The sequence below is a fragment of the Brassica napus genome, chromosome C2 (genome assembly GCF_020379485.1).
Source record: "Brassica napus cultivar Da-Ae chromosome C2, Da-Ae, whole genome shotgun sequence".
NCBI classification, from domain to species: Eukaryota; Viridiplantae; Streptophyta; class Magnoliopsida; order Brassicales; family Brassicaceae; genus Brassica; species Brassica napus.
The window spans coordinates 23,908,008-23,927,412 of record NC_063445.1 but is presented as its reverse complement, the minus strand read 5'-3'; the positions used below and the strand labels follow the sequence as shown (position 1 = coordinate 23,927,412).

Sequence of the window (19,405 nt, the reverse complement as noted above, 5' to 3'; positions counted from 1 at the left end):
TTCTTCAGCCACTAATATATGAGTTACAACAACTATGGGCTCAAGGTGCTGAAACATACGATGTTTCGTGTAAAGAAAACTTTCAAATGCGGGCAGTACTAATGTGGACAATAAGTGATTTTCCAGCATATGGTATGTTGTCTGGATGGACAACGCATGGAAGGCTATCATGTCCATATTGTCAAGATAACACTAATGCTTTCCAACTAAAACACGGAAGGAAAACGTGTTGGTTTGACTGTCACAGGAGATTCCTACCACCTGATCATCCATATCGTAGGAGTAGGAATTTGTTTACGAAAAACAAGAGGGTGTTTGACAGTTCACCTCTGGAAATTTGTGGGAAAGATTTGAAGATACAACTAAGAGATTTTGGTGCAGAAAGGACGCCAAACGTCGGTGGACATGAGCGTTTTCCGGTAGATGCTGTTGGAGAACTACATAACTGGCACAAAAAAGTATTTTTTTGGATCTGCCATACTGGGAGGATCATCTGCTAAGGCATAATTTAGATGTCATGCATATTGAGAAGAACCTTTTTGACAATCTCATGAACACGATCCTTAATGTTCAAGGTAAAACAAAGGATAATTTGAAGTCAAGACTGGATTTAGTCGATATATGCGCTCGTTCAGAACTTCATGTTGATGAGAATGGTAGGGCTCCTTTTCCCATATACCGACTTGACGCAGAGGGCAAAGATGCGTTCTTTGATTGGATTTCAAACGATGTGGAATTTCTAGACGGTTACGCATCAAATTTGCGTAACTGTATCGACAGAAAGGAATGAAAGTTTACTGGCTTGAAAAGCCACGAATGCCATGTAATGATGCAGCGCTTCCTTCCGTTTGCCTTCAAGGAACTATTACCACGAAATGTTCATGAAGCAATTGCAGGGATAAGTGGTTTCTTCCGCGATTTATGCACGAGATCAGTGACTCTTCAAGGTATTGAAAATTTGAAGACTAACATAGCCGTGATTCAGTGCAACCTTGAGAAGATATTTCCTCTTTCATTTTTTGATGTTATGGAGCATCTTGTTATTCACCTGGCAAGAGAATTGGAACTTGGTGGTCCTGTGCAGTATAGATGGATGTATCTGTATGAGCGGTATATGTTCCATTTGAAGAAGATGGTGAAAAATTTAAGTAGGGTGGAAGGTTCTATAGTCGCACAGATGATCAATGAAGAAACTTCAAACTTTGCCGAGTACTACTTTCCAGCAGAAGTTCAGACCAAAAACAGAAGACCTGCTCGGCATGATGATAGAGGCGAACGGGCAACATATCCTGTTACGGTTCCAGACATTTTCACAGACGTTGGGCGACTTAGCGGAAAACCAAAGGACCGTCGACTTACTGAGCAGGAGCGCAGTCATTTGCAAACATATTTGCTCACCAACTGCGAAGATGTTCTTCAATATGAGAGGTAAATAAATTAGCTTACAAATTTTTATTTTAACAAGTTGAAATTTAAATCTTAATTAATTACATTATTGTCATCATATGTACAGGATTTTCATGGCAGAAAAGCGGTTCGAATATAGATACGCCACAGAGGACGAACTAGAAGAAATGAAGCAGAGAGAATTTGCTAGATGGATGTTTATTTATGTGAGTGCTTTAAACAAATTAAAATATCATTTATCACATATTTATACTAATTCACATTTATTGATATAACATATATATGTGCTATTAATAGGTGTCTGCTTGTTTGGCCAGAGGTGAAACATTTGACGATTGGATACGCGATATGGTCGTTGGACCAAACTTTGTTGTGAAGTCATATCCGAGATTTTGTACTCGAGGATATGCATTCACAACTCAGAAGAGGAGACGTTCGAGTACGACTTATGATGCTGGCGTTTGTTCTGCATCAGGAGATGATGTATACTACGGACACATACATGAGATTTTGGAAATCAAGTATTTGAGCATGGTTGGATTGCGCTGTACTGTTTTCTATTGTGATTGGCACGACAACACTCCAGATCGAGGTGTGAGAACAGATGCATTTGGTGTTACATCAGTAAATTCGAGGCGAAAGCTGCAATATTATGATCCTTTCATTCTTGCTTCTCAGGCCGATCAGGTAATTAAATGTTAATTATTCAGAATGATTCATCATCATTTGTATTAATTTATAATTTTTCTAAATGTTACAGGTTTGTTATATCAAGTACCCCCGGGTAAGGAACAGAGATGATCCATGGGTTACTGTTACAAGACTCAACCCGAGAGGCCGAGTTCAGGGAAGTTCTGAGCTGGAAGACCCACTACCACCAAGCACATCCGGCAACTTAGGTGCAGCAGAAGATTTAGCTGGAGTTGGCCTTGTAGTCGATTTAACCGACTTCGGAGAGGAAGCCGTCGTTCACGTAGAGGATGAACCAGTGATTGGAGAGTTTCACCAAGATCCAGATTCAGATTCATCTAGTGATGATGATTCGGAAACAGAATACCACTGATTTTTTTTTTTTTTTTTTTAAGAAATACCGAGGAAATTCCGAGGAACACTTGATATAACCTCTTTCCTCGGATATTAGTTATTTGGTTTATCTAGCAAGGCAAAGCTGAATACGAATTAAAAACTACTCAAAACACAACCAAATAAAACGAAGAAACCATGTAAAAGATATAGGAACTCGTAATTAAGAAAAAAAATAAAATAAAAAACTAAGTTCAAAACTAAGTTCAAAATTAACCGAAAAAAAAACATAGCTCCTACTCCTCGTCTCCTGCTCCAGATGTTCCTGCATCTTTGGCTCTCTTAGACCTCTTTCTTACCTTGTGTGTACCACTCGAACCCGAACCAGAGCTGGATGGAGAGTTGTCCCGATGAACTACATCATCCTTTTGGCAACGACACGGCCTGATACGTGAAATGGCAGCCCAGATCTTGTGTAGCATGTCGTTGTTTGTCTTTATGCTCTGATCTCTCCAATGTTGTTGCTGGCGCGAAATGTCGTTCGGTGGAAGCTCTTGCAGCTTGTACTGGCTGGAGTCTGATGGGGTTGTGAATCATCTGGAATGGCTTGTGCAGCCTCATCTTCTCCTTCTTCATCATCCACGGCCTTGCCTTTGGTCTGATATTTTGGCGTGAAGAAGGATGGCTTGTCTACTAGTGCGGTAGCAGGGGGTAGGAACTCAACTGCAGCCTCTGAAAGTAGAGCAGTCAGGCCGATCTAAGGCAGGTGGCAGTAGAGTGTTTTTTTTTTTCTTCGCTCGGTCCTGGAATACGTAGACGTAAGGACCATCCCGATGGATCCTCGAGTGGGGACCAGCTATGAACTCCTTACTTACTAGATTTATGACATCCAGGTAGTTCCAAGCAATGTTGTTCGATCTGTCCAGTGCTACCTGATGGTTCTCGCAGTCTACACCCACATGTGTAAGGATCCGAGTAATCACTGCACCAAATTCACATGCACTGCTCTTGGATTTGGTTACTTTCCCCTTGTATCCTGCTAAGTTTGCGGCCAGCACCGCTCCCATGTTGAAGGCAGTAGCAGGTGGGAATGTGGAGTTTCCAAATGCCGGTAGCAAATGCCTCACACCTTGGTACAGGAGGCACAACTCCCATTGCGTGACTGATGCGGCTGTGGTTGTCCCGTATAGCAATGAGCCAATGAGGCGTGTGGCATATCTCAGTACTGGGCTCCGGATAAGTGACTCCTTTGCCTGAGAAGATCTATAAACCCCTGTGCCAATCGTTTCCCAGAAGTTCAACAGCTCTGAAGTCCAATAAAGACCAGATGTCCTCTCCCCTGCACTCAATCCAAATAATCCACAGAGGTCTGTGAAAAATACCTCAAAGTATTTTTTCTGCACTACGAATGCCAGAAAACCTTCCTGATGGCTATCATCGGGATGGCTGACGTATGCGGATGCTATGAACTGGCGTACCAACTCCGGATAAGTGGATTCGTTGAGGTTGCATAGTTGGCCTAGACCCATGTTCTGGAACAGCCCTTCAATGTCTGATTTGATTCCCAATATTGTCATCTTCTCAGGACATGCTAGTTGTGTAGCCGGAACGGCTACCTTCTTCATGTTGTTGTAGTGGGTGGTATCAGACTTATCCCACTTCTTTGGCCTTTGCTTCTCTCGCTGAGACGAACCCTCTTCTTGTGTGTTCTTCTTTGCTGATGTTTTCGGGCGGTTCATTCTCTACAAAATAGAATCTTTGAAACAAGTGAGTATGCAGTATATGTTTTGATAAAAAACAAGCGAGTTGTGATAAAAAAAAAATTGAAAAAAATTCTCAATCCCTAAATCATCTCAAATCCTGTTCCAAACTCGTTGATCACAGACAATTGTGTTCTATTCCATGTTTAAACATCTGTTTCATACATATTTGATCAAGGAATCAACACGGAAATAAGAAATTCACAAAACCCAAAAAATTGCTCAAGAACACGATTTGAGAATGTGGAGATTCGCGGAGTATATATGTCTTACGGTGAAAACTGATATCTTGTGAATTTACATGTTTTTAACTTCTTATTCTTGCATGGTTTGGTCATCTAGAGTATCATTTAGGCACATTTAGGTTGCATATCATTGCATTTGTACATATCAGGTGTTGGAGAGCACCATGGATGAGTTAGAAGACCATTGAAGGGATTTTGAGTCCAAAGAGTGAAAGATGAACACGGATGAAGGCCTTAAAGATCTCTTCTGAAGCTCAAAATTTGTGGAGACACTGGAAATTGAGTTAGCTTTACAATGGAGGTGGTTTCAAGTCGTTTGGAGCTGTATTGAGGGATTTATGATCAAAATACTACACACATATCAATATGACATTCCTAGCGGCCAGGCGTAGCGGCAAAAGATGGTCGCTACAGAAGATAGAGCTGAGGCGCCTAAGTACCGTAGCGGGAGTGTGTAGCGGGTTAGAGAGACCGCTATAGTTGAAGCGCTTTCTGTAGCGGTCTTCCGTAGCGGCATAATGAGGTCGCTATGAGTTCAAGAATGCGAAAAAAATCGTCTAAGTGTCCTAGCGGCCACCCGTAGCGGGCATGTCAGGTCGCTACAGGCGTAGTGACCTCTGGTAGCGACCTTTTATGGTCACTACGGAGAAAAATATCTGTTTTTATGGGTCAACCCCAGCTCGAGTTTTAGATATATATAACTACTTTTCAGACAATAATTGGGGATCTATCTACTTTTTATGAAGAACACAAGAACTCTTGAGAGAGAAAGCTTGAATCTTTAGTTTCTTTTCTTCTTATTCTCTTGAATTTGCTTGTTTAATCCTTGTTTATCTTTATTCTCTGTTGTATCTACTTGAATATGCTTCAATCTATTATGAGATTAAGTGTTTTCATGGAGATTAGTGAGTAGTTTCCTTAAGAATTCATGGGTTAGGGAGATTAGAGTAACTTAGTGAAGATCTATGGTGTTATTGTATTAGATCCTTGTATGAACTTGCTTGTTGAGTATTTTTAATGCTTGTTTAGTCTTGATCACTCTAAACCTGATTTCTAAACACTTCTCATCAGACATGATTAGATGAAGTGTTTGAATCAACTCAACTAAGCTCTAGTGAGATTAGCCAAGGACACTTGATGTTAAAATTGCTAGATAGTTATTAAACTTGAACTTAAAGATTGCTTGATTGAATTAAGCCAAAGACATTTGATGTTTAATGATTTCTAAGCAAATGGACATTTACCTAGACATAGGACTTGTCTAAAATTGTGTTTAGACTTAAGAGATTACTTTGATTGAAAGCTTGTCACCTAGATTGGATCTTAGTTACTTGAAGTCAATTCCCAATACCCATGGATTCACTTGTTTAAATTGATTAAAACCTTGTTGTATTGCTCTGTTTGCTATTGTTAGTTGTCACACACTCACCACTATTGAATCTACTTAGCTTAAGAAATGACTTGTATTCTCACTGATTCACATCACTAGGACTGGTTCGACATTCACCCCACTATACTACAACATTTGCAATAGGCAAAAACCCTATTAACAAATTGGCGCCGTTGCCAATCCTAGTCTGATTGTGACATTGAGTTTGAGTCTTTGCTTGAGACTGAGTTTTACTTTTATTATATCTAGTTACTGATACTCTATCCTAGCCATTTTGTATCTCAGGTGCATGAACTTGAGGAGCAGAGGCCCAACAAACCTAGTTCCACCAGTTGAAGACATTAAAGCACTTGAAAGGCAGATCGCAAGGAGAAGAAGAGAAGAAGAGCACCAGGCTCACCTACACAGATTGGGATTTATGATGGAACAACATCAGAATCAGCCTCAAGAAGGAGAGGCCATTGGTCAAGGAGCTGCCAACCTTCGACCTAGACAACCACAACGCCAAGCTAGGGCCATCGGTACATATGATCAACCTAACATAAATGGGAATAGGTTGGGCATTAGGGCACCGCCAGTTGCCAACAACAATTTCGAGATCAAGTCCAGCCTCATCAACATGATTGAAAACAACAAGTACCATGGACTTGCCTTGGAAGACCCACTAGATCACCTGGACAGATTTGATAAGTACTGTGGCTTGTCAAAAACAAATGGAGTTTCAGAGGATGCTTTCAAGCTCAGATTGTTTCCCTTCTCTTTGGGAGACAAGGCTCACACTTGGGAGAAAAACATCTCAAGTGATACTATCACAACTTGGGATGAATGCAAGAAAGCCTTCCTCAACAAGTTCTTCTCTGCTACAAGGACTGCCAACCTTAGAAATCAGATCTCTGGTTTTCAACAAAGAGGACTTGAAGGATTTTCAGAGGCATGGGAGAGATTCAGAAGCTACTTGTCTCAATGTCCCCACCATGGCTTCAACAATGAGAGCTTGCTAAGCACTTTCTACAGAGGAGTCTTGCCTAAATTCAAAAGCCAGCTTGACACTGCAAGCAATGGAAACTTCTTGGGGAGGACTGTCGAAGATGCATTAGAACTCTTGGAGAACATGGCACAGAGTGACTCTGTCTACAATGATGAATATGATAGAAGAGACAGAGGTGGTGGAGGAGAAGATATGACCACAAAGAGAGAGCTGAAAGCACTTCAAGACAAGATTGACATGCTACTATCAGAAAAGACCAAGAAAGAGGAGTTACATATGGTTGCTGAAGTTGATGGAGTAGAATGCCAAGAAGATATGTACTATGTCAATGCTCAGGGTACATGGTACAAGAAGGAGCCTGACTATCAATACCAGAACAACTACCAACAGAAACCCTTCTACAACAACCAACAGAAGCCATTCAACAACTACCAGCCAAGACCATTCTACAACAATCAGCCTAAGCCATTCTACAACAACAACCAAGGTGGTTACCAACCAAAACAGAACTTCCCTCCTGGATTCTCACCAAAACCAAGTCAACCTGCACAAGACCAAGCTGGATCATCAACACAACCTCCACAAGAGAGTAGTACTGAAGCTATGCTGAAACAATTATTGGAGGGACAAACAAGAAGTGAGAAACAATTAGGGTATGAGCTGAAAAATCTCCACAACAAGATTGATGGGAATTACCATGATCTAAACAACAAGTTCAAAGCCTTGGAGAACCAGTTTGTCTCTATGACAGCCAGCTCAAGTCGCCAACAAGGTTCCCTACCTGGAAAGCCTGAACAAAACCCAAAGGAGACAATGAAGGCAATCACCCTAAGGAGTGGAAGAGAGTTGCCTCCTAAAGTTCTCATTAAGGATAATGAGAAACAAGGTGGGGAGGTGGTCATCAATGTAGATGATGATGTGGTGATTGTGGATGAGAAGACTAATGAGGAAATCTTGGAGAAGATAGTTGAAGCTAAGGGCAAGAGAAAGATTGGAGAGGAGAAAGTTGAGAACAAAAATGAGGCTGCTACATCAACAAAGGAGAAATTGTTCACTCCTCCTCCCTATGAGCCAAAGCTTCCCTTTCCTGGAAGATTCAAGAAGCAACTCCTAGAGAAGTACAAAGCCTTGTTTGACAAGCAAATGAGTGAAGTTCAGCTCACCATGCCCATAATTGATGCATTTATGCTGGTTCCACAATACAGCAAGTTCTTGAAAGATGCTGTAGAACAAAAGAAGAAAGAGATGGAAGGGATGGTGATTCTTACTCATGAGTGCAGTGCCATTATTCAGAGACTGACTGTCCCAAGGAAGCTAGAAGACCCTGGTAGTTTCACCCTGCCATGCGCCATTGGACCTTTGACATTTGAGAAATGTCTATGTGATTTGGGAGCAAGTGTCAGCCTCATGCCACTATCCATTGCCAAGAAGCTTGGGTTTACACAATATAAAAAGTGCAAGATCTCTTTGGTGCTAGCTGATCGATCTGTCAAGCTCCCCATTGGCATCCTAGAAGATCTTCCTGTCAAGATAGGAAATTGTGAAGTGCCTACTGACTTTGTAGTGCTTGAGATGGATGAAGAGCCTAGAGATCCTTTGATCTTTGGAAGACCTTTCTTGGCAACTGCTGGAGCAATGGTGAATGTGAGAGATGGCACAATTGATCTCCACCTTGGAAAAGATCACATTCTCCATTTTGATATCAAGGAGATGATGAAGAAGCCCACAACTCAAGGAGAAATATTCTACATTGATGAGATGGATGCCTTGGCTGATGATTTCCTTGAGGAGTTAGCGATTGAGGACTCTCTTCAACATGCCCTGACCATTGAAAGAGAGACCCAAATGATTGAAAACAAGGAGAGTGATGAGCTAGTAAGAAGGCTAGATGTTCACCTTGAGGAGGATGGAGAAGATGAGTTCATGGAGTTGCCACAAATGACTCAACATGCTGCCTCAGCAGACATTCAAGAGAACCTCCATGAAGCTGATTGGAGTGAGCTCAAGGCACCAAAAGTGGAGCTTAAACCTCTTCCCCATGGTGTAAGGTACGCTTTCCTTGGACCTAATGAGACATATCCTGTCATTGTGAGTAGTGAGCTGACTGAGAATGAATTGTCTATGCTTTTAAATGAACTTAAAAAGTATAGAAAAGCACTAGGATACTCACTTGATGACATTAAAGGAATCTCACCATCTTTGTGCATGCATAGGATACATCTAGAGGATGAATCTAAAACTTCAATTGAACACCAAAGAAGATTAAATCCTAATTTGAAAGATGTTGTTAAAAAAGAAATAATCAAATTGTTAGATGCTGGTGTGATCTATCCTATCTCTGATAGCAATTGGGTTTCACCTGTGCATGTAGTTCCTAAAAAAGGTGGCATAACAGTTGTTAAGAACGAAAATGATGAGTTAATACCAACAAGAACAATAACTGGACATAGGATGTGCATTGACTATCGAAAACTGAATGCAGCCTCTAGAAAGGATCATTTCCCTTTACCATTCATTGATCAGATGTTAGAGAGGCTAGCTAACCATCCTTATTATTGTTTCCTTGATGGATACTCTGGATTTTTCCAAATCCCTATACACCCAAATGACCAAGAGAAAACGACATTCACTTGTCCTTATGGTACCTTTGCATATCGAAGGATGCCATTTGGACTGTGCAATGCACCAGCAACATTCCAAAGAGCAATGATGTCAATTTTCTCTGATCTTATTGAGGATGTAATGGAGGTGTTTATGGATGATTTTTCTGTATATGGTTCTTCGTTTGCTACTTGTTTGTCAAATCTTTGCAGGGTATTACAGAGATGTGAGGACACTAACCTGGTGCTCAATTGGGAGAAGTGTCACTTCATGGTCAAGGAAGGGATTGTTCTTGGACACAAAGTTTCTGAGAAAGGAATTGAAGTGGACAAAGCCAAGATAGATGTCATGGTTGGTCTAGCTCCACCAAGAACAGTGAAGGATATAAGAAGCTTTCTGGGTCATGCCGGTTTCTATAGAAGATTCATCATGGATTTCTCTAAGATAGCTAGACCATTGACCAGGCTGTTATGCAAAGAAGCTGCATTTCACTTCGATGGGGAATGTATGGAAGCTTTCAAAAACCTGAAGAATGCACTCATCAGTGCACCCATAGTTCAACCGCCAGATTGGGATCTCCCCTTTGAGATCATGTGTGATGCAAGTGACTTTGCTGTAGGAGCAGTCCTAGGCCAGAAGAGAGACAAGAAGTCACATGTGATCTACTATGCAAGTAGAACCCTTGATGAAGCTCAAGCTAAATACTCTACAACTGAGAAGGAGCTATTGGCCATTGTCTTTGCATTTGAGAAGTTCAGAAGCTACTTGGTTGGGTCAAAGGTGACTGTCTACACTGATCATGCTGCATTGAGACACCTCTTAGCCAAGAAAGATGCAAAACCAAGACTGTTGAGGTGGATTCTGCTGCTACAAGAGTTTGATCTTGAGATCAAGGACAGGCCTGGAGTTGAGAATGGAGTAGCTGATCACCTGTCCAGGTTGAAGGTGGAGTGTGGAATCCCTATTGATGACAGACTTCCAGAAGAGCAAATGATGGCTATTCATGCAGTGGTAGCTGTTTGTGAGACAGGAAAGAAACTTGAAGAGGTGAAGGCGGCTGATGAGAAGGGTCCTTGGTATGCTGATATAGTCAACTACTTAGCTAGTGGAAAAGAGCCATTGAACCTTGAAGGTTATGCCAAGAAGAAATTCTATAAGGATGTGAAGAGATATTATTGGGATGAGCCTTACCTCTACATACTTTGTAGAGATCAACTCTATAGAAGGGCAGTGGCTGAAGAAGAAATTGATGGGATCCTTACACATTGTCATGGATCATCCTATGGAGGCCACTTTGCTACATTTAAGACAGTTGCAAAGGTGCTACAAGCTGGATTTTGGTGGCCTCACATGTTTAAAGACACCCAAGACTTTGTCTCAAGGTGTGACTCTTGTCAAAGAAGAGGAAACATCACCAAGAGGAATGAAATGCCTCAAAACCCCATCCTAGAAGTTGAAGTGTTTGATGTCTGGGGTATTGACTTCATGGGGCCTTTTCCTTCATCTTATACCAACAAGTACATACTGGTGGCTGTAGATTATGTCTCTAAGTGGGTTGAAGCAATTGCAAGTCCAACCAATGATGCAAAGGTGGTTCTAAAAATGTTCAAGAGCATAATCTTTCCAAGGTTTGGGATTCCAAGAGTTGTGATCAGTGATGGAGGGTCTCACTTCATCAACAAACTATTTGCAAACCTCCTTAAAAAGAATGGTGTGAAGCACAAGGTTGCAACTCCTTACCACCCCAAACAAGTGGTCAAGTTGAGATTTACAACAGGGAGATCAAGTCCATTCTGGAGAAGATTGTGGGGGTTACAAGAAAAGATTGGTCCGTCAAGCTTGATGATGCATTGTGGGCTTATAGGACAGCTTACAAGACACCTTTGGGAACTACACCTTTCAACCTTCTCTATGGAAAGTCTTGCCATCTACCAGTTGAGCTTGAGTACAAGGCACTATGGGCAGTCAAGTTGCTGAACTTTGACATCAAGAGTGCCAAGGAGAAGAGATTGATCCAGCTGAACGAACTTGATGAGATAAGACTTGAAGCTTTTGAAAGTTCAAAGATCTACAAAGAGAAAACAAAGGCTCTCCATGACAAACATATCCTGAAAAGAGACTTTAAAGAAGGAGATCAAGTTCTTCTCTACAACTCCAGACTGAAGTTGTTTCCAGGCAAGCTCAAGTCAAGGTGGTCTGGTCCTTTCAAGGTTAAAGAGGTTAAACCTTATGGAGCAATAGTTTTGTGGAGTTCTGATGGAAGAGAGTTCACCATCAATGGACAAAGGGCTAAGCTTTACTTGGGAACCAAATCGGAAGACCTGGGAACTTCAGTTCCACTTTCCGATCCAACCACAGTCTAACCTAAAGGAGGCAAAGTCAAGCTAGAGACTTAAAACAAGCTCACTTGGGAGGAAATCCCAAGAGTATCCTTTGTATATATGTGTGAATGTTTTTAATAAATTGTGTGAACTATCCTTGTTTGTGTGTTTGTTTGTGTGAATTGTGTGTGATTTCAGTTTGGAGGGTGCTCAGGAAAAGGAAAGGTTTCAAAAGAGGCTAGGAAAGAAACACAAGTGCTGCGGAGACATGCTCATAGCGACCCACACATGTCGCTATAACCCTTTACGGACAACCTTAGCGACGTGCATAGCGACATACTCATGTTGCTACGACGAAACGAGGAGAATGCAATATTTGGCTAAGGACCGTAGCGACATATCCATAGTGACATGCTCATGTCCCTGCAGTCACAAGGTAACTACTCTAATCCGGTTTAAAATCTCTCCACATCTCTAGTAATTTTTATTTCACCTATCATGTAAACCACTCCAAATTCAAAGTCACACAAGAGACTGTGTGATTCGGGTGTGGTGGAGGTACTATAAAAACTGATCATTTTGCTTGTTTTTATTTGGATGATTTGCATTTGACATATCTAGCACTTTGCATTTTGGATTTTCTTGTGATTTCTAAAAAAAAAAAAAAAAAAAAAAAAAAAATTTAAAAAAAAAAGTTGTGTGTTTTGAATTATGCATAGGGAGCCATGACTGAAATTGCCATGAAAAGAACATATCTACAAGCATCTCTTGAGCCTTGAAAACTCTTTTTGAAACATGTGGCTCATATGATATTGACATTGTTCTTGAAACCAATTACAAACTGAACTTGGGCATAATGAATTTAATCTCTCTTGCATATGGGCACTTGCATACTTGATCATGGATTTCATACACATTTGGGTTATCTTATTCCATGTATTATCCTTTGATTAACCCAAATGGCAGTCCCCTACCCTTGAACCCTTGCCATTCTTTGAAACCAATATTGATTTGTTGAGTGAGGTCTCTTATTGATAGCTTGTTATGTGCAAAATCTTGAGAGTATTGGGAGCGACATATGTTTGTTCTCATCTATTGCTAGCATAAGATCCTCATTTGAACTAGCATCTAGGATGGTGAGTGAGTTTGTGTGTTTTTAAGTTGTTATATCTTGGGTTTGAAAAAAAAAAAAAAAAAAAAAAGATCAAAGAGTGTCAATAAGAAAAGAAAACCAATAGGAACCAAGAAAATAAAAGAAGAAAAACTCTTAAGTGTGTCAATTAGAATTCCCCAAAGTAAAAAAAAAAAAATGAATGAAAGATCATAATGGGGAAAGAAAAAGAGTGTCAAGTTCTTAGTTGGTTGATCATGTAAATAAAAAAAAAATAAGAGAGAGTTCACTTGGTGAGAAATGTGAGTGAAGTGTATATACTTGGGTTTTGAAATATAAAAGATGGGTAGAATTTGTAATCACTTAGGAAGAAGAGTAGAATGATGAGAATGAGCTATGTATGCATGAATTGCTCCTAGTCTTAGATAAATTTTGCATAATGATCATGCTCCTTGTTCTTGAGTGATTACCACCATTAAAAAGATTGTATTTGAACCTTTCTTTTCATTCATAAAAGACCATTAATCTACCAAGCCAAGTGATTGAGATCATGTGCCCATTTGTGAGAATCCACCTTGTGTGTGTGTGTGTGAATGAATGTGAGAATTGGTTGAAGTTACTTGTTGATTGATGAGCATTGCACTTTGTATAAAAAAATAAAAAGAGTTTGATAGGCATTGAGAGGCTAGACTGATAAAAGAATGACCAATGATTGTTTGCTATGATCATTTGGAATGTTGTAGAAGAGCTAGGATGTGTGTCTTTTGGCTATGAGCTCCCTTTTTCAAACTTCTTCCTTCTTAGGACTTAAAGTTTACTTGAGGACAAGTAAAGGACTAGTGTGGGGGAGTTGATATCTTGTGAATTTACATGTTTTTAACTTCTTATTCTTGCATGGTTTGGTCATCTAGAGTATCATTTAGGCACATTTAGGTTGCATATCATTGCATTTGTACATATCAGGTGTTGGAGAGCACCATGGATGAGTTAGAAGACCATTGAAGGGATTTTGAGTTCAAAGAGTGAAAGATGAACACGGATGAAGGCCTTAAAGATCTCTTCTGAAGCTCAAAATTTGTGGAGACACTGGAAATTGAGTTAGCTTTACAATGGAGGTGGTTTCAAGTCGTTTGGAGCTGTATTGAGGGATTTATGATCAAAATACTACACACATATCAATATGACATTCCTAGCGGCCAGGCGTAGCGGCAAAAGATGGTCGCTACAGAAGATAGAGCTGAGGCGCCTAAGTACCGTAGCGGGAGTGTGTAGCGGGTTAGAGAGACCGCTATAGTTGAAGCGCTTTCTGTAGCGGTCTTCCGTAGCGGCATAATGAGGTCGCTATGAGTTCAAGAATGTGAAAAAAATCGTCTAAGTGTCCTAGCGGCCACCCGTAGCGGGCATGTCAGGTCGCTACAGGCGTAGTGACCTCTGGTAGCGACCTTTTATGGTCACTACGGAGAAAAATATCTGTTTTTATGGGTCAACCCCAGCTCGAGTTTTAGATATATATAACTACTTTTCAGACAATAATTGGGGATCTATCTACTTTTTTATGAAGAACACAAGAACTCTTGAGAGAGAAAGCTTGAATCTTTAGTTTCTTTTCTTCTTATTCTCTTGAATTTGCTTGTTTAATCCTTGTTTATCTTTATTCTCTGTTGTATCTACTTGAATATGCTTCAATCTATTATGAGATTAAGTGTTTTCATGGAGATTAGTGAGTAGTTTCCTTAAGAATTCATGGGTTAGGGAGATTAGAGTAACTTAGTGAAGATCTATGGTGTTATTGTATTAGATCCTTGTATGAACTTGCTTGTTGAGTATTTTTAATGCTTGTTTAGTCTTGATCACTCTAAACCTGATTTCTAAACACTTCTCGTCAGACATGATTAGATGAAGTGTTTGAATCAACTCAACTAAGCTCTAGTGAGATTAGCCAAGGACACTTGATGTTAAAATTGCTAGATAGTTATTAAACTTGAACTTAAAGATTGCTTGATTGAATTAAGCCAAAGACATTTGATGTTTAATGATTTCTAAGCAAATGGACATTTACCTAGACATAGGACTTGTCTAAAATTGTGTTTAGACTTAAGAGATTACTTTGATTGAAAGCTTGTCACCTAGATTGGATCTTAGTTACTTGAAGTCAATTCCCAATACCCATGGATTCACTTGTTTAAATTGATTAAAACCTTGTTGTATTGCTCTGTTTACTATTGTTAGTTGTCACACACTCACCACTATTGAATCTACTTAGCTTAAGAAATGACTTGTATTCTCACTGATTCACATCACTAGGACTGGTTCGACATTCACCCCACTATACTACAACATTTGCAATAGGCAAAAACCCTATTACCAAAAACGAGTGTAGGAATCAGGTAGAGCTCGAAAATCAAGGGGAATAGAGCCCAAAATTGTTCAAATCGGATGATTATAGAGAGAGAAAAGGGGGGGGGTTGAATTATAGGGGAAATCAGAGGGGATGAGAGTTCTGAGATTTAGATCCAAAAAGTTCGGGTTTTGCCTTATAATTCTGTTCGCACACGCATCGATCGATGCATTTTTTTACACAAACGCATCGATCGATCCGTTTATAACAAAACGTACAAGATTTTCCGAGGATATTCCGAGGAACGCTTCAGATTTTGTTCGATCGATCGATGGTATAATCTAATCGATCGATCACATTCTTACGGCTTTCGTCCATCTGGTGATCGATCGATGCGTTTTTTTACACAAACGCATCGATCGATCCGTTTATAACAAAACGTACAAGATTTTTCGAGGATATTCCGATGAACGTTTGAGATTTTGTTCGATCGATCGATGGTATAATCTAATCGATCGATCACATTCTTACGGCTTTCGTCCATCTGGTGATCGATCGATGCGTTTTTTTTACACAAACGCATCGATCGATCCGTTTATAAAAAACGTACAAGATTTTCCGAGGATATTCCGAGGAATGTTTGAAATTTTGTTCGATCGATCGATGGTATAGTCTAATCGATCGATCACATTCTTACGGCTTTCGTCCATCTGGTGATCGATCGATGCGTTTTTGTACAAAAACAAATCGATCGATCCGTTTATAAAAAAACGTACAAGATTGAAACACCAAACACTAGTTCCTCGGAATTTCTTCGGAATATTCCGACGGAATTACGAGGAATAATAGGGTTTCCTCGGAATTCCCTCGGAATAGTCCGAGGAAATTCCGAGGAAATAGGGGTTTTAAACCGAAAACAACTTTTGCGGTTTGAATAACACCTATATAACCCTTATTAAGTGTCTTACGTTAATTATGAAGTCTAAAATTTGTTCCTTACCCTTTAATTAACACTTTTCCAATTGTATGAACGAAATCCCACAACATAAGAGAAACACTTATACGTTTTAATGAACGATATAGGGAATACATTCAATTAGTTTTGAAATTTGTTATTTCATGGTTTATGCTAATCTATACAAAGAATCCTCAATGGTATACATTACAATTGTATAAGAAATGAAATACGGCAAAAAAAATTGATGTTTTGAAACCCCAAACACTAGTTCCTCGGTATTTCTTCGGAATATTCCGAGAAATATTCTGAGGAAATTCCGACGGATATTTTACTATCCGTCGGAATGTCCTCGGAATATTTTCATTTTACCGGGCAAATATTTCGCGAAAATTGAAATTATAATTCCGACGGAATTCCGACGGATAATATCCGTCGGACCCTAGGTTTTATAACCACGAGCCCCTTCTTCTTCCCCATTTCTTTCTTCTTCCTCTGCGCGACTCCTCTCTTTTTTCTCCGGCGATTTCCCCCTGAAATCCGACGATATCTCCAGCGATCTCCCCCTTTTCTTACACAAATCATGTAAGGACCCTATCCCTCTCTCTTAGGTTCTATTTGTTAGGTTTTTGTGTAGTTTTGATAGATTTTTGTTAGGGTGATTGGTTAGGACTGTGATTTTTGGTTGTATAATAGGTTTAGAATTGTGATTTGGTTGAATAATTTGTTTTGTTGAATTGATTTATAATTTTTTTATAATTTTTTTATTTTTTTTGTATTTATAAAATCGATTTTTGTATTTTACAAAACGATTTTTCTATATAAATTCGATTTTTTGGATTTCACAAAATCTTTTTTGTATATAAATTCGATTTTTTGGATTTTACAAAACATTTTTTAATATCTATACAACTTTTTTTTTGATTAAAAACTATTATTTGGGATTTAAAAATACTTTTAATATATATATATATATTATTAAAACTATTTTTTGTAACTATTAAACTATTTTTTATTTATTAAAACTATTTTTTTATTAGAACTATTTTTATATATTTATTAAGTATTTTTAATATCTATAAATATTTTTTTTTGATTAAATTATTTGAGACTTTTTAAAAAATAATAATAATTTATATATTTCTGTATTTATTAAATATTTTTTTTTAATTTACAGGTGTTATGATGATCAGATCCGGCCTCGACAGCGTCGTGGTCGTGGTGGTACGGGGAGCCAGTCTCGGGATTCCAGCCATTTTCAGTATTCTCCTTCGCCCAACAGCTCCAACCACAGATCCCTCTGCAGCACCCGCTCCTGCTCCTCTCGCTCCCGCTGCTGCATCCGCTCCTCCTCCTCCGGGTCCTCCGGGAGTGATGAGTGTTGCGGAGTTGGTTCAACAGCCCGGTCGTGACCATCTTCCGTATCTCACTCCGTATCCACATGGACGGGGTCAAACAAGGTAATTAAACATTTTTTTTCTTTAAATTTGGATTCAATATTAACCGTTTGTTCTTTTTATTAGGTTCAACCGATCCGGGAACGGGATCAGCGCATGGATCAACCGTATGATGTACTCAGCCCTCGACAAGGGACATCCGACTTTCACTCACTTCCCTACCGACAAGCAGGTTCTGTGGTTTCGTCAGTTTGCGGCAAGTATTCTAATTTTTTACTTATATTTTTAATCTTTAATATAAATTTTCTACTAATTGTGTTTTTTTTCAGCAAGAGTTCAACTGGAATTCCAATGAGACGCTCTTTATCTATCAACACTTCGTCCATAAAGTTATGGACAACTATGGGAAGCAGATCCACGAGTGGAAGAAGAAGTGGGAAATCAATAAGGTTCGATTTAATTTATTAAACAATTTTTTAAATTATTAAACTATTTTTAAATTTAATAAACTATTTTTTTTTATTATTAAAAGGTCCCAAAGTCGATGAACGACACGGTCTGGAATGAGTTGTGTGCGCATTGGGATAAGGAAGAGACGAAAGAAACTTCTTCCACCAACTCCACCAACCGCAGGAGCGACCGTAAAGGGAAGGGCATCTACAAGCATAACTTGGGTGCTCAATCTATTGCCACTCTGGGAGATCGCATGGTAAGTTCAAACGTTTTTTCTTCAATTATTTGAGTTTCAGAATTTTAATTTATTGTGCATTTCTTCTAATTTCTAATGTTTCTTTAATTTATGTTTTTTTTCAAGGCGGAAGAAAATGATGGCGAGCCGGTTGATGATCTCGCCCTAATGAGGAGGGCGTATACCAACAAGAAGACCGGCCAGATTGATGACGATCTTGTGAGGGACGTGGTCGACCTGGTCCAAACTCAGGTGGTAGACGAAGTGTCTCAGCTTCAAACCGAGGATGACGCTTCGACGGCTTCGACCAACTTGTCCCGATTTCGAATCAACGAAATCGTTGAATCCGTAAGTTTTTTTTTTTAAAAGTTCAATTCATTTATTTCTTGGTTTAAATTTGTAAATTTGGCTATTTTCTATTCAGTCGGTTCCAAAGAAGAAGGGACGTTTGGTCGGTTTGGGTCGTCGCACCCGGTCGGTTCCTCCTTCTTCTGCACCACCGCCCTTTGTTGATCCAGAAGTACTTACGGCTCAGTTGAAAGACAAGGATGATCGCATATCTTTGTTGGAGACCCAGATGGCGGCTCAACAGGCGGGCTATGAGGCACAGAGGAGGCTGAACCAGCAAATGATGGAGATGATACAGAGGATGTACCCGAACGAGGTGTTCCCGGACGTGCCAGACCCGTAGTTTTTTTTTTCCCAAAAACTCAGAATGGGTTCCCGCGGTGGACATAGCTTTCCGTTCAACAAGGCATAGTGATGATCCTTCAAGAGATGATAGGTCGTGATGAAATGCCCCGGTCAAGGTTTCCGCTTGTGAAAAATGTCGGCTAGGTTTTAAAAAGATGGAGATGTATACAACTTATATATAGGCATGGGCATAAAATCCGGAACCCGAAATCCGAACCGAACCCGAACCGAAAAACCCGACCCGTTATCCGACCTGAAACGTAAAAATACCCGAACGGGTATTGTAGGGTGGTACAAAAAATATCCGAACCCAAAGTGTTATTAACCGAACCCGGACAGGTAACCCGAAAAATCCGAAATTAATAGTCAATATAAATATTTTGAAATATATATAAGTATTCCAATTATTAAATTCAATATTTGTGGTAATATTATATATAATAATAAATATTAAAATTCTAATAAATGCTTTAAGTACACAATTAGTT

The 19,405-nt window shown here is 39.6% G+C and overlaps 1 non-coding gene across 1 annotated transcript; it reads right to left on the bottom strand.

The window, feature by feature from the left end:
• Nucleotides 1-6,699: 6,699 nt before the first annotated feature.
• Nucleotides 6,700-6,806, bottom strand: LOC125582691. The gene has a single exon (XR_007320147.1). It is a non-coding gene; the product is annotated as a small nucleolar RNA R71 (small nucleolar RNA).
• Nucleotides 6,807-19,405: the final 12,599 nt, after the last annotated feature.